The sequence below is a fragment of the Meriones unguiculatus genome, chromosome 2 (genome assembly GCF_030254825.1).
Source record: "Meriones unguiculatus strain TT.TT164.6M chromosome 2, Bangor_MerUng_6.1, whole genome shotgun sequence".
In the NCBI taxonomy this organism is placed as follows: Eukaryota; Metazoa; Chordata; class Mammalia; order Rodentia; family Muridae; genus Meriones; species Meriones unguiculatus.
Window position 1 is genome coordinate 39777002 of NC_083350.1, and position 27129 is coordinate 39804130.

General features: G+C 36.8%; 1 pseudogene; it reads left to right on the forward strand.

Annotated features, from left to right (window-relative positions):
- Window positions 1–3469: 3469 nt before the first annotated feature.
- LOC110540165 (ornithine decarboxylase-like) overlaps window positions 3470–27129 on the forward strand; it is a 73821-nt pseudogene continuing 50161 nt past the window's right edge.

Consider the following 27129-nt stretch of genomic DNA (forward strand, 5'->3'; position numbering starts at 1 on the left):
AACCAGAATGTGTTATACACATGTATGAGATTATCAAAGAACAAATTTAATAAATAAAATATTTTGTTTATTTTTATTTGTTAAAGAAAATTGCTAAGTCTAAATATAGCTAGCAGATCTCCTGAGTAGGTCTTTATGCATATGTTTACTGCAGATTCCTGTCATCTTACAGAAAGTCTAGAAATCTTAGAATATCTACATCTCTTTGTGAATCAAGGAGACACTTGAGGTATAAAGGAGTTTTGGTAGCATAGTGTGACCTGGTGAAAATTATAGGCTGTGAGATGTCTGAAAGATGAAAGTTTATTTTTAACCAACCTGAATTATCCCAATAATGCAGATCTTTTGCATTTTACATAATCACTTACAGAGCCCACACAGATGAAAATGAGCATTTTTTGCATTTCTTGACAACCATGATGCTGCTGCTTCTCTTTTTCCTCTTCCTCCTCTCCCTTCTTCTTTGTTGTGTTCTCTGTGTAGAAAGTCTAAAATATCTTTTTCAAAATACTTTACACATAATGATATATGTCTATTATTATTATCTTATAAACCATTTTTGACATGCATTTTTTTTTTCTATTTTTTGAATGGAGATTTTATTCTGTTCACTGCATGGTCTAGATTCACAGCCATTGTCTGAAATAGGGAGAAGGGGTTTGGAAGCCACATTTAAGTATGTTTAGTTTTTTTTCTATTTCACAAAAGTAATTGATTGAGATTTGAAGACTATCTTACCAGGTTGCCAAAAGTCATAATTTAGATTTAAAACTATCAATTCTATCATTGTAAAAATGAAATGTTGGAAATATAAATGGAAACACATTTAAACCAATGTTATTAAATGACAAGAATGAAGAAGTGATGACTTAGACACAGATGGAATTCATGAGCATCAAAAGCAAGTCACCGTCTTAGGTCCCTGAATTCTCAGTCTAGTCTCTTTCTGTAATTCTGCTTCACTAATTCTGTGTTTCCTGACTTTAGGGACCTTTAATTTGCTTCCACTCTTCCTAACATCACTTGTCACAACATCAGGCCTTCTCTGTTTTCTGTGACCAGGTCTTATGATTATGATTCTTATGATTATGATTATTATTCTTAGGATTATGTTCACTAGACCCATCCCTGAGTTCTATTGGCTCTTTATGGCTGCCATTCACCATCTACCTAACACTGACATTTCTGACTCTCAGCCTCTAACATACAGTTTTCAACCGCCATTATTTTTTCTTCTGTTGTCTTTGTTCATGAGAATTTATCTGGACTCTGTTCTCAGATAAACTAGCAAAACTATAAATTTTCCTTATTGCAGTTTTGGACAGGAACAGCCTGTCTTATCTTAGAATTTTGTCACTTTGCAGAACTAGAAATGTGCTTCATCTTTTCACAGGAAGAAGCCTGTAACATCTTTAGCAGGAAAAAATAATCTTAATGTTTGTGTTATATTCTTTTCTCTTTTTGTTTCTTTTCTAACTGTTTAGTGAACAATTCACTTTCTGTATTATTGGGAGGTTATTAATAAGTATAGCAGCAATAAACTCATAATAATATAAAGGATTTGGGGTGGCACATCACTCTAACAAATCAAGACAATCGGACTAATTCAAATCTAGAGTTGCAAGGACCATGCATGAAGAGGACCCAGATCCCTGCTCAGAGGAAGTCCATCAGCTGCTCAGTTTCCAAGTGGGTTTCCTAGTAAGGGAAGCAAGTGTTGTCTCTGATATGAACTCAATGGCTGGGTCTTTGATCACCTCCCACTGGGGGATGCAGCCTAGCCAGGCCACAGGGGAATACAATGCAGCTAGCCCTGATGAGACCTGATAGGCTAGGGTCAGATGGAAGGGGAGGAGATTATCTCCTATCAGTGGACTAGGGAAAGGGCATAGGGGGAGAAAAGAAAGGGGGGTGGGACTGGGAGGAGAATAGCTCTCTCTGCTTCCTAATTGTGTCTCAGCATGTGAGTTCTCTGTAATGGTTCCAACACCGGGCTGGTCTGACTGCTTCCCTGCTTCCTACCATCCCTATCATCGTGGCCACAACTCTAACCCTCTGCATCTGTAAGCCACCAAGAAAATTTTTATTCTGTAAGTTTCCTTGTTATCCATCACAATAGTAGTAACTAAGAGAGAGAGCTACGGAGAATCATGAATTAAAGGTTCCCTGGCTCTCATACTTAAGGCAAGCCAGAGATTAAGTGGCAGAAGGACACCGGAGCAGTCCCACCCCCATTCAAATACTGTACTAATAATGGGAGTGAGGCAACACTGTCTTCCCTGTCAGGGAAGGTCTTCCTCTCAGGCAGAAGACATAAAAAGTGAACTGCGGGCAGCTTCATTTCTGACCACTTCTGGATAGGGAAGCTAACTATTCATGTGGTAAACCAGGATTATAGGAAAGGACTTTAAAGGATGTGATGATGATAGTCCATTGAAATGAGAATTAGTAACAATGTCTATGCTTATGCAATATCCCGAGTCAGAAGTGACACTAGTGTTTACACACAGATGTCTCATGTAATCCTACCTACCTCTTTCAAAAAATTGTTAAGTGGTAAAATTAACTGCTGTCATTAAAGTCTCCCTATCATAATCCAAGCCGCTGTCTAAGGCCCTGGAATTTAAGTATCACTCTACAGACAAGGTGAAAAAGGGGGAAAGATCCAAAACAGATTAAATTTGAATGTTCAACTGAATTTATCTGATGAAGTTGTTTTCAATAGTACAATAGAACATGAAAATAGAAATAAAGGAAGTTGCATTTTAAGATAGCCAAAATTTGGGCAAAATATGTGGAATTTTATGAAAGAAGAGGGATATAGAGGGGTCAGGAGCTCTAAAACAGGCAAAAATCTGGGCCCAGGGAAACCCTGCTGAGACTGATACCCCAACCAAGGACCATGCATGGAGAGGACATAATACCCAGGCTGGGTGGTAGCCCATAGCAGCTCGATGTAGTCCATGGCAGCTCAGTGTCCAAGTGGGTTCCCTAGTAAGGGGAGCAGGGGCTGTCTCTGTCATGAACTCAGTGGCTGGCTCTCTGATCAGCTCCCCCTGGGTGTGTGTGGGGGAGCAGCCTTACCAGCCCACAGAGGAAGACAATGCAGCCAGCCCTGATGAGACCCTATAAGCTAGGGTCAGAGGGAAGGGGAGGAGGTCCTCCCCTATCGGTGGACTTGGGGAGAGGCATAGGGGGAGAAGAGGGAGGAGGGTGAGTGGGATAGGGAGGAGACGGGGGAGAGGTCCACAGCCGGGATACAAAGTGAATAAATTGTAATAAATAATAAATAAATAGTAATAATTAGTAAAAAAAAAAAAAAAAAAAAAAAAAACACCTGAAAACTTGAACTGAACATTTGTAAAATTGTAAATGGTACATGGTACGTTTGAAAGTCATTTTTTGCTGTACCTGGCAATCACAGTTCAGGTAGGTGACAGAGCTGGGAGAGGCGATTGTCAGTTCAGAGATGGAATTCCGGGTGCAGGAAACCCCTCAGAATCATGACAAAGTGCTAGTCCTCCGTTTAGAAAAGCTACTTGGAAATTTTACCTACAAAGAGTCACTTGCTCTTGTTTGGAAGGAAGACCTTGGCGGTGGCTCTGGGCTCAGGGCTAGCATGGGCAGTCATCATGCTATCTCTCAGGCTACTCTGTTGGATTATGCTGCTCAGGCCATCCTGGTGTCTGAGTCAGACGTTGGCCAGCAGGTAGGGCTGTTGGTCTCAGCTGTGTGCAGTGGGGAGAAGAGGACAGGTGGTTGCTGCTTACCTTCTCAGTGCGTGTGCTGAGCGTTTCCGAAATAACACTTTTGCAGTTAACATCACAGTGCACTATTTAGGGCTGTATATTTGAATTTGAATAGCATTAAACTTTAGCTGTACTTTCAAAGTGAATTCTATTTTTTACCTCTCAATCTTCTTACATGTAGATGAAAAAAATTTTCCTTTCTAAATAATTGTGATCAGCAGGTTTTGTCCATGTATGAGAACTGAAGACTGTCAGATAATTCTTTTTGCCATAATCAAATCGGGTTGAATGCCAGGAAAAGGCCTTGGGAGAATATCTTAGCCCTTAATGGAGATATAAGAAGTGAATATTCTGCATGTAAACATCATTTCTGAGGCATCCCCTAGGTCGTCTGCTCTCACGGTCTCCCTTTTATTTCCTGATTTTCTTTTTCCTAGGCTGTATCCAGAAACCTAAGCACTGTAAAAGGGAAGAACTCATTAGTGTAAAACTAGTAAACATGAATATTTGGGGAATGTTAGTCATTCTCACTGACTTTTGGTCGATTATGAAGTATAATATATGTCAAAGTTCAGCGGTTCCTTAGAAAATAGCCTTCAAATTTCAGTAATTTTCCAGTGTACCTGTTTTTAAATTTCGTTTGTTATGTCTTTGCACTATTCTGAAATGAATTTGAGATGCCAAGGAAGCCTGTGAAAATCACAGCACATCAACAGTAAATAATGAGAGACATAAAACAGAGGCAGAAGAGGGCATGCATGGTGTATCGGATTGCTGTGTCCACTTACAGTGGTTGAGTACCCGGCTTTGTTCTCACAGCTTTATGAGGAAATTTGTTTTTCTTTGAAGACATGGAATCAATAGAAATTAAGATTTATCCTCTACTTTTTTGCATTAACATGATGTCGTATTTCTGTCTAAAAATGAATTTACATTCTGAGCAAATTAAAATCTTCATTACATACATTTTTGTTACTGAAATCACCCCAAGTGTTTTCTGCATATTTGTATATTTCTTCAAAATACAACCTTCTGATGTATGTGTAATTTTGAAATTAGTGAAAACACTTACTAAACACAATATATTTGGCAGCCACTATTTATTGATTTCTAAGCATTATTATAAAAATCTAAAGTGTATCAGGGAACAACAAAATAAGCAAAAAAGATAAAATCCCCTTGTACTTCTGAAATCTGTTCCAGCACATTTAATGAGCAGAATGCTGGAATCACTGAAGGAACAGAAAAAATTCTGAGCTTTGTTCTTATCCCCAAGAAATTCTATATTCTTTGTTGTGTCATGGGTATTATATAGCTTGTCAAAAACTCTCAAGATATTTTATTTAATTTTAGTGTAAATGTTTATTAATTCTTTGAGAAATGTATATAATATAAGATGGTTATATTTACTCCTCACCTTTCTCCAATCCTCATCTCTATAACTCCAAACTTCATCCCTTCTCATTTTTTAATAATCCACAGAGTCTAACTGCTGCCAATATAAACCCGGGTGTTGAAGCACCCACTGAAAAATGGTTGACTAATCAGGGTCCAAAACCTGATATCATGATTCTTTTTCTCCCAGAAGCCAAGAACTTACAATAGCATTTCAGGTATAGGTGGGGGCTGTGTGAGGACCTCTTGCTGGAATGTTTACTTGCTTGATATTCTATCGATCTTGTGCAGGAACCAGAGCTGCTATGAGCTCATGACTCAAATTTAATGTGTTACATTCCATTTCTTGGATATTTAAAGAAGATGCCACAGTTAAACAAAAACAAAAGCTGGACTATGAGTTTAATTAATTTTCACTGTGTGGAGCCAAAGGCAAATGCCAGCTGCATGAGTTTTGATGGACAGGTGACCGAGGTACAGCACCAGAGCTGGACATCCTACAGGCTCTGCTGAATCTTACTGCTGTTTTTCATTTCCATTTGGTTCATGAGAGCTAATGACAGAGCTTTTGCTTTGATTATCCTTCTAAATTTTAACTTCAGTAATGACCATTCATTGCTTCAGCCCCTTAATTTCTGTTGAGTTATAGAATTGCTATATCTTAATTCTTTTGCAAAATTAGTAAAGAATTTTAATAAAGAGTATATATATATATATATATATATATAATGGATTTAAGTGCTAGAATGCATTTTTAAATCATCATTATGTCAGGTTTTCTTTAAGCACAAAAGGAAAACTTCAAAATCAAATGAGAGGCTGGAGAAGGTGGCTTAGTGTTTAAAGCATTTGCTGCTCTTAAAGAAGACCTAAGTCCAGTTCCAAAGTATGGCAGTTCACGCCTCTTTAGCTCCAGTTTCAGAGAATCCTCTACCCACTTCTGGCCTCGGTCAATGGATGCCAAGCATACATGTGGTGTATGGAAATAATGCAGGCCTAACATTCATATACAACAATTAAAATAAATATATCTTAGACAAATCACAATAAATTATGAAGAAATATTGAAAAAGAAACACAGTCTCCAGGTAGGTGTGGCTGCACAATACTCAAATGCCAGTATTTGAGAAGCAGAGACAAGATAATTGGAAATTCAAAGCCAGAGTGAACTATATAGTGAGTTAAATGCCAGTATTGGTTACATAGTAAAACTGTATCTCAAAACAATGAGACAAGCACCCAAATAAAAAGAGAAAAAAAGTTCTGTTGTGCAATTCAGCAGTCCAAACTATAGTGCAAACACTTTTAGTATTTCTGAATTTGTTTTGATTATAGATACACAAATCAGGAATCTAATTATCCCTACTTGTCTATATCAACACACACACACACACAAACACACACACATATACATATACTATGTAAATTTATACAGAACTGCATATTAATCGTTAATAAGATTAGACTAATTTTTCTTCACTTACTTTGCTTCTTCTGTTTAATGAAATTTCTTGGAAAGTTGTACATATAGTTTTACACTTAGGTCCACTTCATTGGTTCTAGATTTTTTATTCATTACCAATATGGATCAATGGTTTTAGCAAATAATGCTAAGTATCTTTTCACTCTTAAGTAATAATATGGTTTTTAAATGGAAGTTGTTGAGTCAACCAATACATACATTTAATGTTTTATTAGATAACACCAAAGTATTTTGCACAGATACTATCAGTCTCTAATCAAATCCAAAATATTTGAAGAATTCCATATTTACTTATATCTACCAACACTGGCTATACCAGCCTTTTTAATATTCCTAAACTAAGATTGAAAAACAGCATCAGTTTTTTTTATTTCTATATTTGCTCAACTATAAGTTATTATTATCATTTTATATTATCATATTATAATTATTATATAAGTTATTATTGTTATAAGTTATTCAATATTTTCAAAGTTGAAAGATTTCAAAGTATAATGTGTGTGTGTATGTTCTTTTCATATTCTTAACCCATTCTAAAATTTGAGTTATGCTTTTTTTCTTAATTTCATTCTTTATTTATCCATATGTAATCACCTTGGGGTCATTAAATGTCTATAGGTGCTTTAAAATGGGAAGCTTAGTTTACCAATACTGTTTTAAAGATGAGTTTCTAGGGCAAAGAACGAGAGGGACAGACAAGCAAGTCAATGGCTAAAGAAAATTTACCTGTGATTGTATGTCCAAGTATGCCAAGAGATTTATACCTTGTTCACTTAGTAGATTTTAAGATGATAGTGAAGTTATATTTCATTCTGTGCTATAGCTCAGTATACTGTGCTTCACAAGGAAAGAATAGTTTGTGTTTTGTTGTTTGGGCTTTTATTTTTCCCATCATGTGTTCAGTTTCCCTGAGAAATAGACAAGATCAACAAAACATAGAAAAACAGTTTAAACATATGCCTGTGACCTCTGAATATGTCATCCTTATTTATAGCAGTCTTAAGCAACTGTCCTTCAAAGTAGTTTTTCACCTCATTCAGGTTTGTTAAAATAGTTAATCCGTGATTATTAGCAACTTTCAGTCAAAACCATTATGCTTGCTTTAAATGGGACATCACACACATTTACCCTGGAAAATATTAAGCAGTGTAAATTATTTCCAAGGCAATGAAAGAATGTGTCTATAAATATTATCCAGAGTGATAAACCATCTTATAAAAGCATTATATATAAAAAGCTTTAAAGTTGTGAATAATTATATATTTGGCAGAGACTGATTTAAAATGAGAATTACAGTAAAAGTTGCCTTGATTAGAAAATAACTTATATAAAATATAGTTAGAGGTTAAAACCTCTTGATATACAGCGTGAAGTAGATCATTTGCAGGCCAGGGGTGTAAAAGACATTTTCTCACTGATTAAGCTACCTCTTTTTTGTAAGATACTGTATATACATTGTGATTTTTAAGTTCTTAGAATACATTAAATAAAAATGATTTATGGCTCCCCTTGTACATGGAGGAGACTTCTGATCTATTATAGATGAGTTTATTTTAACTTTATGCTAAAACTGAAAATTTCAAAGATGTACATTCAAAGGATCAAAACATAATGAGATAATTCTTTAATGAGATAATCCCTTAGCTGTTTTTTTTTAAGAAATTAGATAACGTAATAAATAAAAATTTCAGATGCATCTTGCATAGCAGCAGGTCATGTTGTCCATTTTATTTTCAGCATTTCATTGAAATAAGGATAACTTATATTTTAATAATGCAAAAGTGAAGAAAATCAATTTTCCTTACAAAAAAACTCATACTTTAAAATGCACTTTATTTTGTGAAAAACAAAATATGTCTTTGAATTTACTCATGCAAAAAAGATAAGTCCAGAAAGACTTTTCTGGACTCTTGATTTGAAATTTCAATTATTGAGGATAGCTCTAGTCAGGGAAAGTCAAAAAAGCAAGCAAGCGATCAAACAAACAAACAAAAAAACCCAACCAACCAACTAAACAAACAAAAAGACACTACTCATCAACTGTCAGTAGAATTAGAGAGTCAGTAATTTACTTCAATCATATATATGAAGTCTTCGTAGTAAATTCAAAGTGAAAGACTGACCTTGAATTTAGGGTGATACATAATCTCAATGCATCTCTTTTTAAACATAAGGGTTTATTCTTGGTCTTGTTTCTTTGTACGTTACTCAGCCACCAGGCAGATCAACATGGAGAGAGCTAGCAGACAGAGCATGGTGTTTCCAAGTATTTTGGCAGCTTTGCTCTAGGTGAGCCTGAGGAGCATGGCTAAGATGCTTTATTTACTCTGAGTACACGCATAACATTGATAGTGCTGGTTTTTAGACAAACCTTGGGCTAGAAATATTTTGGAGCGTTCTCTCCCTTTGAGTCAGAATATGCATTCTGATACACTCGAGTGTGAATAACGGTAATTTAGTATCTCTTGTAGTTTCCTAATTTTTTAAATAGGATAATGATAAAGTTACACCATAGGATAGATATGAGGATAAACTGGAAGAACTTACAACAGTAAAATTCTTGAAATTATCACTGTAGATTTATCTTTATTTTAGTGATAACGTATTGTGAAAAAGACACAGAAAACACTAGATAATTCAATTTGCTTAAGTGTTTACACCTCAGAAATGACCCCAGGAGTGGTTTTTGTCTAGTGGCTGAAAGTTCAAGTTAGTTAAATAACAGTAGAAAATAATTTTTGGTCTCTAGGCACACTTTATAATTCTTTTTGTACCTGACTGTCCCTGAAGCAATTCTTTTAATTACAAATGTTTGAAAAACATTTACATTTTAAAGTCAGTAAAAGCAACTGTATTATAAGGGAATTCATACACTTTATCACCTAGAAACCTAGTCAAACAGAAAAGCAATGGTTTGTCCATTCTTTCAGGGTTTGCTACATAGTGACAAACACAGGCTCTGAAAGTATTAACAGCATCATCACTTACACCAAAGTATCTTTGAATACATTAAAGTACTGAAAAGAAAATAAAGCGTGGATAATATTTAGCCTTAAGTAATTAGCAACCCCAATGTCATGTCAGTGATGCTTGGATACTTTACTTGGTGGCATAAATGCTGTTTAGCAAAAAAAAAAAAAAAAAAAAAAGGAAGGAAGGAGGAAGGAAGAAGCATGCATGGGAAGATTGGGAAAGCAGGATATCACTCAGACCAGGATTTCACACATGGTGCCTCATGCCACTGTTGTAAGAAATGATCCTGTCCAAAGGATTATCAGTATAATAAATAACAACGGTTATTTCTCATGTTTTTATGTCATGTTTACTTTTTATTAAAAGTATTCATAAAGATTTATTTATTTTTATTTTACGGGTATACAACTTTGTGTGCATATAAGTGTATATATATCTTGTAAATGCCTGGTTCCTGTACAAGCCAGAGTAGAGCATCAAATCTCTTGGAACTTGAGCTAGAGACAGTTGTGTGTTGCTGTGTGGGTATTGGGAACCAAACTCAGGTTTTTTGCAAGAACAGCGAGTGCTTTTAATCCCTGAGCCATCGCTCCATGATCTGTCTTTGGGTTTCCTATGCCCAAACAGTATAATCAAGCATGGTTTTCTGAGGTAATTATAATTATCTCTTTACTTAAAGTGTTCTTTTTTTTAGCACAGACAAGGGATGGTGATCCATATAACTATTAGGAATAGGAAATTACATGTGATATTGAGGGAGAATATATGGGCACAAAGCAAACAAAGTTTTGACTACAAAGGATTGTGTAATCTAGAACAGGCTGTAAGGCTCCTGGAACATCACTGAAGTCCAGTGTGCACTGAGATCAATACTACAAAGTGAACATTGCTTATGTTACAAGAAAAGAACTGCCAGTAGATGCTCCTACTTGAAGACAGTGCTCTGCATGAAGACCAGAGGAAGGTTTAACAGGCAAACCAGCGATAGTTTGTCATGCATCTGAATACAAACAAGTAGAGTCAAGACAAAAACTAGCAACAACAGCTTCAAGTTTGACCTCAGTATTCATTGTATAGTCAGTAATGATGGCTAAGGAAATGATTTAGAATCAGATCACACGGATCTGTGTTAACATCAGGAGCAGCTTTTGTTTGTTTGTTTTGTTTTTTAGGGTTTTCTGTTTTTTGTTTTCATACTGGAGATGGAAGAATCACTGGAGGTTTTGACATAGAAAAGTGACATGTCAGAATGTTGCTTCCTGAACATGCCATGATAGACTGTGGATCTGGGACAAAGGCGAGTGAAAATCCAAGAAAGAAAGTCTGAGAAATCTGTAGCTGTAGACTTATCCTTGCTTGATGAGATGTCAGGAAGTGGGGTTAAATAACCCTCAGACACTATATAAATCTACCTTCCCTCCAACCTCAGTGTCTTGTTTTCTACCCTTATCAGCATCACAGAGTAAATGTGTTGATGGTGATTGTGAGAACTCTCTAACAAGTGGTGATTTCGTGTTTTAAATCCTGGGCTATGACTTGGTCAATCCTAAAAATCACTGGTGTTGAGACACCCTGTCATATATGCTGACAACTATAATAGAACCAATTAAAATTAAGCAAAATTGTTAGAAACGAGATGGAAGATGGGGAATACATGCATTAGTGAGAAGATTATTAGATTTAAGAAACTGATGCATTGAAATTAAATGTTTTTTACATTTTTGGATCATACATGGATATTATCATAAAAATATAGATTTTACTTGCTTCTTGCCTAAAATAGTTTTCTTGTAAATTTATTATCTAGAAGACTATGAGTGAAATTTTGAGTATATTCCCCAACAACAGGCAAATCTTCATGACACCAGTGCAAGCAGAGCTACGGTATACTTGTTATCAATTTCCTGATCACAGAGGTAGAAACAATTTCAGAAAGATTCCCCAGTGTTGCTTCAGGGGTAAAGCAGAAGGACCAGTTAGAATCGGGATTATTGGACCTAATCTTACACTCAAACATTAAATTCTGATGTTTGATAAACTCACTTTGTGAAAGAACAGTAAAACAAGGTGACTTCAACCGGTGAATAATGGCCAAGTTTATGAATTAACACGTCACATTCACCTATAAACTGGGAGTTGCTGTTGTGACTTGGTGCAAAATGGTAGATTGCTGTCACCCGGTGTTAGGGTTTGCATATAAGTTATCCTTTCAAGCCTTGTGCTTTCAACGTTTAGTGTGTCATTCCCCACCTGTTCCCACCCCAGCAGTGGTGGGGGAATCCAGTCACCAAAAGAGGTTACTGGATCACAGACTTTGTATCCTAACCTGTGAGGTTGATCTTTTGCTGGGTTCACGGTAATTCTTTTGCTGGTGGTGGTGGGGGGGAGCTCATGACCTAATCTGAGGAAGCAGGTCACTGGGAGCACACACCAGAAGGTATACCTTGTTGCCTACTCCTGTGTTCCTTGTTGCTTTCGGGTTGCCGTGAGATGAAGAGCCCTGCTCCCGGAAACATTGTGTGCAGCCTCTCCACAGATGCTCGTGAAGGGCCGTGCCGCTGTGGACTAAATTTAATGAAAGTGTGAGCAAAATAAGTCACAGTGTCAGAAGCCTGACTAAAACACCTGACTTATAATTATTGCTGGGATAATTGGAGAACTCTATGTGAACTCAAAATCTAGGAGCATTACCTAAATCACTCTTGATATTTTATTAATACTGATGCCAAAGTGCAGTCAATATTTTATAGAGCATCAATAATGATGATAGGAACATTACGCTTTTGGTAACTAATTCTTTTTCCCTTGCTGTGTTCTATTGGTTCATCTAATAAAATTTGCTTATCATCTCTACTATATATATCATCTCTATCATATATTATATGTATGTATATAATTTTTGTTTGAAAGCAGAAAACAAACCATAATTGGTATATAATATACAGCTTCTCAGAAAAACAAGCATTTATTTGGATGTCCACAAACCTGGCATAATTGTATAAATTTAACAGGACCTTGACTAACTAGATATAGCTAGACGAATTATTTAATTTGGAAATATGTTCATACTTATTCCAGCTACTATAAGAAGCTGAACTTTTGCATTTAAAACACCTAATGAAGAGACAGTGCCCAGTGAAAGGAAGAGACTTTTGCAGTTACTGAGACTAATTTTCTGTGTGAGTCTGTAGTAGATAAACGTTTCACAGTAATGCAATGAAGAACAAAGTCATGGCAAAGAGCATTTTTTCCCTCTGAAAATTTAATAAGAATAGCAAAGAGATCGATCTCAGTGTAAACCCCACAAAGTTCACATCGTGGGAATTCTTTGATGTTTACCATCGTGTTAGCGTCAGGCAACTCGAAATGACGTACTGGCAAGAGGACTCAGGGTATGGCGGCTCAAGTGTGGACTCTGAAATAGTGTTGAATTCAAGTAGACGTATGCCACTTTATGATTATTATATATTAAACTTACATGTATTTAGCAATTTTGCATGTTAGTCAATCCATCGTGTGATTCAAATACTTTAAAATAGTATAAATGAAATGAAGCAACAGCAATGAATTGTAATAAGTGAAATAAAACAGTATCAAAAGACGATGCTCACAGAAGATACAGAGAGTCATAATATGAAATAGTTTTTGACTCAGACCACTCAGTTACATTTTGGCTTGTCTCTCTTAACTATAAAAATACTATTTTTGAACAAACCACTTCTAGGTTTTGTTATTGCGTGTCCAGTTCCGTGTGCGCATGTGTACACGCTCATGTTGGCATGCTAGCAAGCTCCTGCGAAGGTCAGAGGGTAAGTTGCAGGGCAGGTTCTCCACTTCGCTCTCAATGACTCTGGGAATGAGACAGTCAGGTTGGCAGCGAACACCCTTTACTGAGCCACCTCACTGCCTCAGCCTTACTTTTTGCTATTCCAGCTTTAAGCCCAAGAGTCATCTGGTGAGCAGCAATAAAAACCAGCACTCACAAAGTTTTACAGATTAAGAAAATCATTTATGCAAATTCCGTAACACATAGCATACTGCATTGAGTAAACCAACACCAGGCCACATTAGCAGCCATTACCTTGATACCCACAGTCCCATAGAGAGCTCTGGACCGAATCGACCCTGACTTCAGTGTTGTTCCTTTATGAATAATATACAGCCACTGGCTAATTTTCCTGCATATTAACTGTATTTCTTTCCAAACAGATTAAAATTGGCTATGCTTCTTTGAAACTTCTGACTCTTATTTTTCTACTTTGGTCTGTAAATGTCTCCACGTATTTTAGAACTACCATATCTAGAATATTTAACACACCAAACCTAATACACAAGCAACAAATCAACTTAGCATTAGAGATGAATTTTTACCCTTGGCTCTTCTCGCTCTGAGAGTTCCAGGATGCTCTGGCCGATATCAGGTTCTGCTGGCCTCGGCTCCAGCCTGACAATAAGTAGGCATGTGAGTGGAAGGCAGCAAAAATTTGTTATTGACAAACCAAGACCAGAACCTTGGTTCTGAAGGGCCTTAGACCTCCATATAGAAATGCATGATGAGAACTCTTCAACTATGCATCACCATCAAGCGTGATATGTCTTGAAAAGGAAATGATACACAGGAAGAAATTTCAGGGAATAAACAACAAACAAATGGGAAGGGAAAATAGATAGAAACTATGAGAATACAGTAAGGATTACTGAAAGGAATAGCCAGGTCTCTTTAATTTGTTCAACGTAGATAGTCTCTGTAACATTTTGCACTTTAATTGAAAATTGCACTGCTATTTAACATCGACCCATACTTACTGTTTTAACAGAAGATGAAGTAGAAATGATTGGGATAGATTCTAAAACTGGTACATTATGATTCTCACATATATGATGTGAATGTAATATTGTAAGTCCTGCTATTCTGATCACCCTGCTTGAATCCTCCCGGTTTGGGTAGGATGGGAAAGCTTAGGAAGTTGGGCTGCTACCTGTACACATTTTAAATTGACAAAACAAAACCAATTTTTCTGGTGGAGGTACACAGACTAGTGTGTGGAAATCTCTCTGCAGTGTACACACCTATGGTTCTGTCATTAGGGATTGTTTCAATAATTATCAGGTATAAAACCTGCCTGAAATCAATGCTTTCTAGAGGCCAGGGTACTTTGAAACTACAAGACAGGAAGTAGGTCAAACGTTAGCAGAAAGAGGAGATATATAATATATAATATATAATATATAATATATAATATATAATATATATAATATATGTATAATATATGTATATGTATGTGTATTTGTATGTATACGTATGTAGGACACAAGAAGAATAGTAACATTGTTACTGTGTGGAGGGCAATGTAACTGCTATGTCTGAAATCCACAGATCAAATGACCCACCTGATACCCAGTACTGTTTTGGTCTAAACTTGGTTAGGATTCAGCTTGAAAAAAATCCCATATTAATTTTTTTTCATGAAAATTGAATCCCATTTGGTGAAACCTCTCTTTGTATATGGTCTTTCCTGCCATACCAGGCAGTAAACTCAGGTGACTTTCTAAAGGGCTTAAAGTCTTTATTTTTCTTTATTAACTCAAAATGCAATTAGTATATAATGTTCTATCTTTGCAGTCTTATGTGGGACTTTGATTCATATTACACACAAATGCTCCCTTTCATTTGCTTAACTATTGAGTAATTAAATAATTGATGTATTGAAAGGATGAAAAGATTCTTGTTGAGCTATGTGCATCATTAAGAGTGTCTAATGATATTGGGGCAAAATAGAATTGGCTAGGAATGCATCGTTTTTCACATATAAAACAAGAAAACAAAGTGTTCAGTTATTCAAAAATTGAAGTTCAACCTGACTTCATTATTGGGTTAGATTAAGATAACAAGGAATGCCTGTATGTGTAAATTGAATTTAATATACAAGTATAATAGAGCATTATGTCATGGGCAGTTAAGTATCACAGCATGAATGAAAGAATGACTCAATCTTGCTTTATATATGCAACTTCACAGAGTGAGGGAAATTAAGAAAGATACAACTTTTTCATCCTCATAGTTTCCGAATTCCTACTTCCTAATACTTATCAGTTGGTTTTACAGGGATAATTTCCAGAGTTATAGTCAAACTGCCCATAAGAAAAGGGTTCAATTTCATGCCCTTTCACTGTTTTTACTTCCTCCTGCTGAAGCGGTTATGGTAGTTTCTTCTTTCAGAAAAAGACCGAAAAGAGACAAGGCAATGGGCACTGTTGCATTTCTTCTGATTTAAGAAATATGAGAGTTTTTTTTTTAAATAAAGTAATTAGATAAAGTTGCATTTTTAAATAAGTGGAGAAAATACAAGTAATATTCCACACAAATGGTTAAGGAACTCAGCAGAAGTGTAACGCAGACATTGAATGCTGTTGTAAATGCCTTTAACACTCAGCTAGGAAAGTGTCAATGTGGTATCATCATGGCTTCCCCTTCAATAGGTACAATATAGGCTGATTCCTCTCTGTGTCTAATGTGTTTGACTAGTTGATCAGTTTGCATTTAGAGGTTACATTTTATTCTCACGAGAGTTAATGGACTCTTAAGGCAGCAAGAATCTCACATATTGAGAAGACAGGAAAACAATACTTCAGAAGAGGCAGCAGGAGCAGGTGATTGTGTCATCTCTGGCTGGTTCTGGGGCTAATCTTCATGGAGGGAATAGTGGTATTTTCTTTTTTTATATATGTCTCTTTTTTTTTTTGAGCATATGTACCTAATTTTATTTTATTTTTTTATTTTAATCAGAGGTCATTCACTTGTATCCCAGCTGTAGCCCCTTCCCTTTTTCCCTCCCAACCTCCCTCCCTCCCTCATCTCCTTTCTGGCCCCTTCCAAGTCCAGTCCTCCCCTTCCATCTGACCCTAGCTTATCAGGTATCTTCAGGACTGGTTGCAATGTCCTTATCTGTGGCCTATCAAAGCTGCTCCTCCCTTGTGGGGGGAGGGGAAGCTCAATGAGCCAGTCATTGAGTTCATGTCAGAAATCTTGTCCCCCTTACTAGGGAACCTACCTGGATACTGCGCTACCATGGGCTATGTCCAAGCAGGGACTATAGGTTATATTGATGCATAGTCCCTGGTTGGAGAAACAGTCTCAGAGAAGACCTCTGTGTCCTGTATATTTGGTCCTTGTGGGGCTCCTGTCCCCTCCACAGTGATATTTTCTATTAAAAAAAGTTATATAATATAGCTTTATTATAATCATAGAAAAGGAATGCTGAATCTTATCCCAGCTGTGAAATGAGACAAAAAGAATATACTTGTTTTCTAAAATGGTTGTAACTCTTCTCCTAATGTAGTATCATAAAGTAACATATCCCCTAATGCTAAGGGAAGGGGTAACCCAGTGTTCACATGGAAACTCCCGAAGGAATGTGGAATAGGATTTTGGGGAAATACCCCAGCTTGACACAAATGATATCCAGGACACCCATTTGGAATGACAAAAAAAAAAAATAGTTCTATCATTTATTTGAGACTATATTGATCATGTAAATTGATGATGCAAATATGGAGAGATTATTGTTTCAATTTTGTATGTAGGATGATTGACTATGTAGATATGAATGCAAAGCTGAGGGTAGAGCTGGAAGTTGAAGGACAGACTTGTCAGCAGTTAGCCCATGCCATGTTTTAGGCAGAGGCCATGGATCAGAGTTTTTCAACTTTGACACAGTTGGCATTTTGTGAGGACAATTATTTATTGTGTGAAGCTCTCATGTAGAATGCAGTGTTTAATGGAATCCCTGGTCCTTTTCTCTACATTCCTACAGCACCCAAGAGGTGGAAAAGAAAAACATCGCTAGTATTTTCAAATGCCTGGAGAATGGAATGGCCTCTGATTGAAAAGCAATACACTAAGTCCTGGATGGTTCTCTGTGTCTTTGCAATGTTGCCATACTTTCAGTTCTTACACTCAACCCTTTCCATTCATAGCTGATTCTTGGTGAGTGATAGGGGTCAGCTCATCTCACACTGTGTATTTTGTTTGTATGTTTTTGTTTTGTTTGTTTGTTTGTTTTTGAATATTTATGGTAGGGAGAATCTACTCAACATTGTGTGCCCTGATCTCCTTTTTGGGAACAAAGTAACTGTAAATTGGTAGAGTTATTTTTGATTACTTTATTCCTTTTATCTCTATGTCAATTTTCTTAATTTTTATTTTGTTTGTTAATGCAAATGAACATTTTGATGCATTTATGTAGGTATGCCATGTGAATGCAGTGCCTATAGAGGCCAGAAGAGGAGGTCCCATCCCCTTGGAACTAGAATGACAGTGTCTGTGAGCTTCCATATGGGCACTGGGAGCTACATTTCTCTGCAAGACAAACAAACCACTGAGACATCTCTTCAGCCCCTCTACATCTGTGTTTTATAAAGTTATTACATTGTTTTTCAGCTACTACATTTCTCTAACATATTTTGAAGTCAGGTAACAATGTTTTGTATTGTAGCTTATAAATAAAGGTAAATATATGCAATAAAAACCAAAATTAACTAATAGAAGAAAGGAAAATCACTATCATAGGAAAAGCATAATCATAGCAAAAAGAAAATTTTAAGACTTATTAGAGTTAAGAAGAACAACCAATTGCATCAATATTTATTGGAAAAGCAAAAAAAAAAAGCCATTCAAAGAAGGTCTAGTCTAAAGAGAAGATGGAAAGAAAAGGATTTGCTTTGAGAATCAGAAAAAGAAGAGATTTTTCCAGTGTTTGTTAGGCACCAACTCAGGTATGTGTGTCTGTGCACTTAATTCTCGTTGAGTTCCCAATTAGACTAGAGAAACACCTTTCAATGTCAAGATACTTTGAGTTTGTAGGAAAACCTTTAATACTGGATAATTAAGAAGAACCTATATGAGTTGAAGTTTTTGCTTTTTCATTTTCTAAGTCAATGGGGTCAAGTTGAGAGATAAGACAATAACTGAAGGAGGCAAAAACACATGGAGTGTTTGCATTTCCCCCGATGTGGAGAGGTGACAAGTGCCGTGTATTTTGTTGAGTGGTGTGGCTTAGAAAGGAGCGGGGATCCCTCATTATAAAAGAAGGATGACAAATGGTACAAATGGATGTAGGAAACATTGTAAACCAGTGGGGAAAATTTATAGAATCCATCATCGTTTTCATATTTTCTGAGTTACAGAGACAATTTGCTGGTAAGTAAGATAGCTGAGACTATCAAGAAATTTGAGAAAACTGGAAAATTGACAAACATTCAGTTTGAGACTTATCAGGAGGACACTCTAGGGAACCATTAAGATTGTTGGACAGTGTTACTGAGTAACCAGAGCACATCTCCACTGATAGACTTGGTGTGAGCTCCTAGTAAATCATGAGTAGCTTTTGGCAGACATCCTCCTAAACTGTTGTTGGAAACTGGCCTAATTTTCTCCCTACCTCCTCTATGTTATATAGTCCATTGTATCTATCTTCCACATCCTGATGTCCCTTCAATGTCTGGCACTATTTTAGGTCCTTTATACAAAGGAATATTTTCATTCTTAAAGCACCAAGCAACCCCCAGGCTATGGCCACAGTGATGTCAAGTTTAGAAATGTCCAAGGTGTTTCATTTCTAAAATATAATGTGGGCTTAGCATTCACTTAATGTGCACATGACAAAACTGTTTCCATTTAAGAACTGTTGTTAACTTCAGTGCTGATACAAATGCCATAGCCGTGTTGTATTCTCATAACTGTTTAATTCCATAGTGTGACTAAAATTTGTGATTTTTAAAAAAGTTCTTTCTTGCTGCCTTATATGAATAACATACACTGATTGAAGCAACATCTGCCCATAAAACCCTCTATAAAATCCCTGATTTTTACCTTGAAGTCTGAAATTCTTAGACATCATAAACATTTTTGGATAATAAAACTGTACAACATATTGTATTAACATAGGTTTTATGTGTTTTGTGTTTCATGAGGTATTTGTACATATTGGTGATTTTCTATTGGTCTGGTAGTCAGTGATTAAGAATGACTCATATAAACTGCTTCTGGTACAGGGTCAGCAAAGCCAGGACTGATGTTTTTCTGAAGCTAAGTCATTTCCAGGTTGTGATATTTTCAGTCTTTGAACCAATGTGGCCATGGGGCTACTGGGACAGGTCCTCATCCTCTCTAAAATTCCATTTGATCCAAACTTCAGGTTATATTGGTTTCTAGGCAGAATTCCATGTGTCACACATTTTGTTATGTTTTTGATTGTTTTTTTTTTTTTTTTTTTTTTTTTTTTTTTTTTGCCATATGCTTATCTTAGTTTCCTTGGTTTCTATTCTAATAATATGCTAAATTAGAATATGTTTCAACGGCACAGTAAAATGCACTAAAGCTTTTCTGATGTCATTGTTTAACATCCATAATTAAAGTCACTGGAGAAGGGAGAGCACAAACTCTGACAGAACAGATAGGAATCATTTGAGGTAGGGCAGGACAGTGAAGAGTTTCCTCCATCTTGTATTCTTGCTGAGGCCATTTCCAGTTTAATCAGATTCTAGTATCCTTGATGGAGACTCTCATGGAAAACTACCCAATTCTATTCTAGGTTCCAAAGGTCAGGATGTGCTAGCTAACTTATCTCAGCTTTCGTAAAAACTGCCTGTTTGTGTGGAACATCCTCCAGTTAACAGTTTATCTGAGCTTCTGTTAAAAATGCTTGCTTCAAAGCACTTACTTTGCAGAACCCCCATACCCCTTTTACCCTACCGCCACCAAGTAAGCTGCAGACAAGAAACCTGGATGAGGTCTCTGGCCTTAAAACAATGTGTTCTTGGACATTGAGAGTCACACCTATGTCCCAGAACTCTTGGGTGTGGTCCCAGTGCACTGGAATAAAGACTTTCAAATTAGCTATACACTGTGTCTGAGTGGTCATCTCTGTTAAGCTCCCCACACCACAATAAGGAAATGAACATTTACATAAACCAAGTGATCAAAACACAAAACAAAGCAAAGCAAAAAAAAACAAAAAAACAAACAAAAAAAAAACCTCACAGTGGGCATCGATCTTTTAAGAACAAAACACAGGATGATGGATATATTTACAGATAAAGTTTCAACTCGACTCAGATTTTGTTCCCCAAAAAAATGAAAGGAGCAGTTACCATGTGTAGCCCCTCTGTTTATATAATAGGTACAATACTGGGTGTGCTATAGAAGGAAGAGCTTTGTAAACATAGGAAGATGTTTGCCATCATTGTGCTCCAGGATAATCTGTTGTAGAGAAGCCTTCAGTGATGCCTCAAACTCTCCATCCCTTTGATAATTAAAGAAAGGGCCTCTTACTATTTCACAAAAAGAAAGAAAGAAAGAAAGAAAGAAAGAAAGAAAGAAAGAAAGAAAGAAAGAAAGAAAGAAAGAAAGAAAGAAAGAAAGAAAAGAAAGAAAGAAGACATACCATGTTTTCGTGAAAATGCCTTCTATGATCTGGTGGTTTTTCTCAAGAGAGATTTGGGGCTTTTGAAAAGAAAGTCTTAAACACAAATTCTCTTCTTTGATACAGAAAGAAAAAAAGTTGAAGAGATCCATCATTTAGCATATGCACAATGACTGTGCAATCAGAGACCTTCATAATGAGTGGCTCCTGGGAGGAGGCCTTCCAACCCCACTGGGGGTTTGATTGAGCTGCTTTGGCAAGCAGGCATGCAGAGCAGCAGTTAAGTTTCTTTGTAAAGATCACTGGTATCAACAAGTGACTTCACTAATGCTCACCTGTTTGCAAGTTGCTGGATGCCTGGGGGTGGGGATTGGCAGGACTGTAGACTGTAGGTACCCTTCCTTCCTGTCCTTCTCTACTTTCTCACAGAGCTCTGAGCAAGGGCACCCACAGGAGAGGAAGTGGTGCTTGAAATAAACCTATGGTTTTCGAATTTCTGAGAAGTTAACAGAACTTCTGTTGGATGTTAAGTTGAATTTTCCTATCTAGGGTACAGGGCTTAATAGACCCCTCTTTCAGTGCTCTGGGACATGGCAGGAGTGTGTGGCATTGGATGTAGCATGTGGATTTGAAACAGAAGTGCTGGGACCTTGGGTGAGATTTAACTGTAACTTCTCTCTTTGGAACTTAATAGTGTTTGTTATACCTGGTAATAAATAGCAACAATGACAGAATGACAATGCCCTTCCCCTTGTCACCGTTGCCTATCATTTGTGATTTACATTTTCATGAGATTGAATCATAAAGTGTTTGTGGTTCTTCTGTGTATCCTCCAGTTCTGCTATACACTAATGAGCAGACAAAGAATCAAAGGTAAGACATGGGTAATGTTTGGGGTTGGGAGGACTTTTCTAAATTGGTTTATTTTATCTCTTAATTAGGAAGACACTGGAAGAAAAAAATGCAGAGTCTCTGTTATCCAAATCCACAGAGTTCTTCTAAAACTTTCTTGAGAGCTCTGTTTTGTTTTTTTTTTCTTTCCTTTAAAAAAATGATTTGTTTATACCACTGCCAAATACATTGATTTATCCTCACCTCCTGTCAAAGCAGCCCAGTTCTGATGTTGGCCCTGGACCATTTTGGGCGATCTATCATAGAATGTCTTAACAGGGCCAAGTTTCTGAAAACCCCTTTCTGAATTTGCTCTTTTACTCAAAAGCAGCCACTCTCTGGAGTGACCCCTGAACCCAATGTATGAAGAATCAACAACTATTGAATATGTGGTGACTTTGCTTTCTCCACTTGAGATAGTACTGATAATCAATGGCAGCCTATATCACATTACAGGGTCTATGAGTTAGCTTTAGAGCCCATCAATCTAGGCTTTGTCAAAAAATGAGAGAAAGGAGAGAAAAATCAGAAATAGAAAAGGCTGTTAGCAAAATTACACCCTTCTACATTTGTATCCAGCAAGCAAATAATCATCAGTACACTGAATCTGTGAGAGGAAGGGGAGTAAACAGAGCCTGCTATTAAAATCCTTTGCACATACAAGGAAAAGAAAGCACTCATTTGGGTTGAACACATTTCATTTAACAATGAAAGACTAAATCCCAATTTCATCTTCACTGTCATGAGAACTACCTATTTTTATATATAATAGGTATCATTGTCGAATAAAATACATGCTCTTTGCAATGTAAGTATGTGGTTATCTAAAAAATCCAAAGCTGCAGGTTAGGTCCTAGAGACAGAGGCCCTGACATAAAGATTTGCAGAGAGAATGTTGGTAGGGATTGCTTTAGGGAGCAAACAATCCTGAACATATGGAAAACGGTGTTGCTTTCTGAAGCGTTAATGCCAAGGCCTCAGCTTAACTTGTAAAACCTAGATGTTTCGGTGGATCCTTCAAGTAAAATCCCAGGGTGAGGCCCCTATACTCTGTAACTGTCATGGTTTAAAGGTTGCTCAAAGGAGGGGCACTTACATGGGTCAAGGTTACAGTCATCAAACTGACATCGGGCAGTGGTCTTGGGTACTGAAGTCTGAGCTGAGAACACTGAGAGTCCTGAGGGAAATTGGGTGGCATAGCACAGTACTCAGTCCATCAGGTAAGTAGCTGTAGCAATCTAGACAGATTTAGAATTAACAGATACAAGAAGTCAGTTGTATTTCACCCTCCAGATAAGCATGGGTGAACCTCCTCAAACCAGAAGATATAGTGTCTTTCTATATAGGCATCATGAATTTTGGCTCAGGCTATACAGAGCCAACATGTCTAAGGGTTTTCAGATACAAAGGCAATAGCGGCAAATAGACCCAGACAGTGACAAAAATGGATCACTTTACCCAGCTCCTCTTTAAAGGAAACTTCTGGCAAGAGATCAGCTGCTGCAGCCCACAAAGAGCGATGTTAAGAACTTTGTTGAGCTTCACAGAAAAACTCCCCTGTTGAAGACTGAACTTCCAAGGTGGCCAGACCTTGGAGACCAGACCTTTGTAGAAGCGATTAAGGGCCAATGAAGTCACCAAGGAAAGACCTTCATTCAGGGGAACTGGGGTCCTTATAAGAAGAGAAGACACCAAGGTGCTCTCAGGTTTCTTCTCCTTAGCACAGAGCAGACTCTTGTAGCAGCGCTTCTCAGCCTTCCTAACGCTGCAACTCTTTAACGCAATTCCTCATGCTGTAGTGGCCCCAAAACAAATTATTTTGTTGCTACTTCATAACTGTAATTTTGCTCATGTTATGAATCATAATGGAAATATCTAATATGTAGGCTATCTGATATATGACACCTGAGAGAGGGTCCTTTGACTCCAAAGGAGGTCAATACCCACAGTTGAGAACCACTGCTCTTATAAGCAGAGGTTTGCTCACAAGCCAGGAAGAGTGTCCCGTCCAGAAAATGAGTTGGCTAGCTCCTCAACCTTGGGCTCCTGCCCAGTGAGAGATGTAAGAGAAAAGGTGTTTTTGTTGTGGAAGCTGCACAATCTGTCATTTTATTGCAGTTTTTCTAGCTGCCTACTGCACCTAGCTATGCAATCATCAAATGTGCAAGTAGGTCAGTCATGTCATACTACCTATACTGGAGGTAATAAGGGTAGACTGTGAAGATAATACATAAGTGGAGGCTTGCAGAACCTTTGATGACTTACGCCATTGATGAAAACATGGGCAACTGCTGCCTTAGAAGAAAAGCTTCATTGTAGGCAGCAAAAATCTATAGGAAGACAAGATGAGAAGAAACTGGTTGGGGATCATGTACTGTTGACATCTTAATGTAGACTATGCTTGTGAGATGCCCCTGACTATGCATTGCCAGGTGTCAACTAAACGTCCAAACTGTGGGCATTTTCCCAGTCTCCAAGTTGTGCTTATATTCCTGAAAATGTGGTCTATAAGTGAAGCAATGCCAGAGAGAGCTGATTAGCTCTTTATATTCATGCCCAGGAAGTGAAAAGCCCCATCTTTATTTTGGTGGCACCGGTGACAATGTACATCTTTCTCAAGATGCATTTTGTCCTACTCTAACTCAAATCAAGGAATCTTGAGTAAATTAAACTGTGATTGGTAGAAACTAAAATCAGGTATAGAAAAAAAAAGAAACTTTGATGAGAGGTATTTATCTGCTTAAAATAATTCTCTGGTCCTTTAAACTGTTCAAAGGATGGGTTATCTAAAAAAAATCTCATAGTTACATTTTTAGAAGGCATTCTAATGATCAATGACAGAATTTCTTGGACAGCTTGGTAAGAACTCCATCTTTTCATCTTCATCTGGAAGTTTAATAGAAGTTTACATTGTTATTCATGCATTAGCAACCGTTTTCTCATTTTCCAAATATGTGAGTTGAAGAAAATGCAATTCAGTGTTACCTGATTCTCAGCTACTATATATCATGTTGCATGAGGCGATAATAGGACTAATGTGAGACACTACAGCGGCCACTTCACATTATGCTGTTACTTTCTTTTCCTCCCAGGCGTAGTTCTGTCAACTGTTTAAAAATGCTAATGCTATACGAGCTTTAGTAAGCAGAAGCGTCCACTCCTTTCACACACATAGAAAATAGACATTGTGCCAAATTTATCTGTTCCTGCAGCTGTGTGTTTATAAATGTCAAAGCAAGACGTGTTTGGTTAGATTGCAATCGATTGTCATTCACAAAGTAAGCTGCATTAGAATAGTTATGAGCAGAGATAGAAAGCAAATAAAGAGAACCTAAATTCTTCCAGAACCTAAAGCAACAACAGAATGTGCTATTCTTAGTTTTTATGGACACTGCCTTGAGTTCCTCACTTTTTTTAGTCTTGTGCTGGACTTTGGAACCTTCAGTAGGTTTATGTTAGTGACTTTTTTTTTTAAACTCATGAAAATGATTATTGCTGTTATGGTATTAAATATAGATCTTTGTAAATCCTCTTCTTTATTAATAGGAAATGAGTTATCCCAGCATGGTGTCACACACCTGTAATCCCAGCACTTGGGGAGGCAGAGACAAGTAGATCTCTGTGAGTTTGAGGCCAGCCTGGTCCAGGACAGCCAAGGCTACACAGAAAAAAACTCTGTCTTGAAAACAAACAAACAAAAAATAGAAAGAAAAAAATGAAAAAGAAATGATTTAAATCTGTCAACCGAAGGCAGCAGAGTTGCCCATTTGCAGATTACTGCAAAGCCAGAGAGGGACAAGAGTATAGTACTTTAAGGAACAACATTGTAACATTCATCCTTATGCATTCTTAAGTTTTTTCCTCTGGCATTGGACTCCTTTCTATTTTAGAAACCAAGCAGAGCAACGCACTTATATATAATGTATTTTGTATCTCTATATTATCTATTACTTGCATCTTAGCATCTTAATTTAACATGATATGGTGTATGTATGTGTGTGTGTACATGTATACCTGCATGCATGCCTGTGTAGTAGCTATTTTCTTTAATTAGTAAGACCATGCCATTATGATGTTCTATAGTTTAAAATGTGAAAATACATATTGATAAGTGTCATTTTGTTTATATATATTTGTCTAATATTTTCAGGCAATGCAGAACATTCCAAATGTTAATGTATTATAGTACATTTACCCTATTCATATATTAATTGATTTTCTGTTATCAAAGCATGAAGGTAGATTGAATGCATTTGCTATATACAGCTGAAGGCAATGAATGTATATTATGCCGCCCTCTGATGTACATTTTTCTTCAGTGTTAGACATATACCCAGCGCACCACACCAGAATAAGCAGATATGTCATGAATGTGTGAGGTTGAGAGGCACTGTCTTCTTGATAATTACTTGCCTACCGAGGCTGAAAAAATTACAGTGGACATTCTTAGGAGTCTTTGTTTTGTACCATGAGCCACAACCTTAAAAATCCACATTTTAGTGGCAAATTCATTAGTTGAATTCATGTACTGTATGTTATTTACAGTTTCTTTTGCTATGACATCTTCAGCTTAAGGCTATTTTTCATACTTCAGCGTTTATCCTTGCAAATGCCTCCTCTGAATTGTTAGTGTCATTTGGCCCTTTGGATCTTTCTTTTGCAAGGAGTTAAGCTAATGAAAAGATGGTGGAATCATCCTGCTGTTTGATCTGGAGACTGGGAGCTCAATGTCTACGATGTTTTTATCTTCCCCACACAGCATTCTAGGTTAGCCTGTGACAATCTGCTTTGAGAGGAGATTTAGTTTTTATGTATCAGAGATCTTTAATATTCTTAGCTGAATGGTATTCTAATAAATAGGATAATGTTAACACAATAATTTGAATGAGAATAAAGACATAGGGATAATGAACCCTGAGAACGTCTAGCTAGCTCATTTTAAATGAAAATATTAGATTGAAGATGAAGATCTTCTGTAAGCATGACATTTGCATACTGCATTATAAAGATCTGATAGCAAGGCTTTGCATGGCAAAATTGAAGAGTCTTATCCATAGACTTTATTTGTTTAGAAAGAAAAAGTATAATACATTGCTCTGTACTTTTTTGACAGTTAAACAGATGATTTAAATGAATCTTGAAACAGTCCCTTTCTGTTAATTTCAGAAATAGATAGCATGTCTTAAGCAATTCATTCAAAGGCCATTTCTCTTTA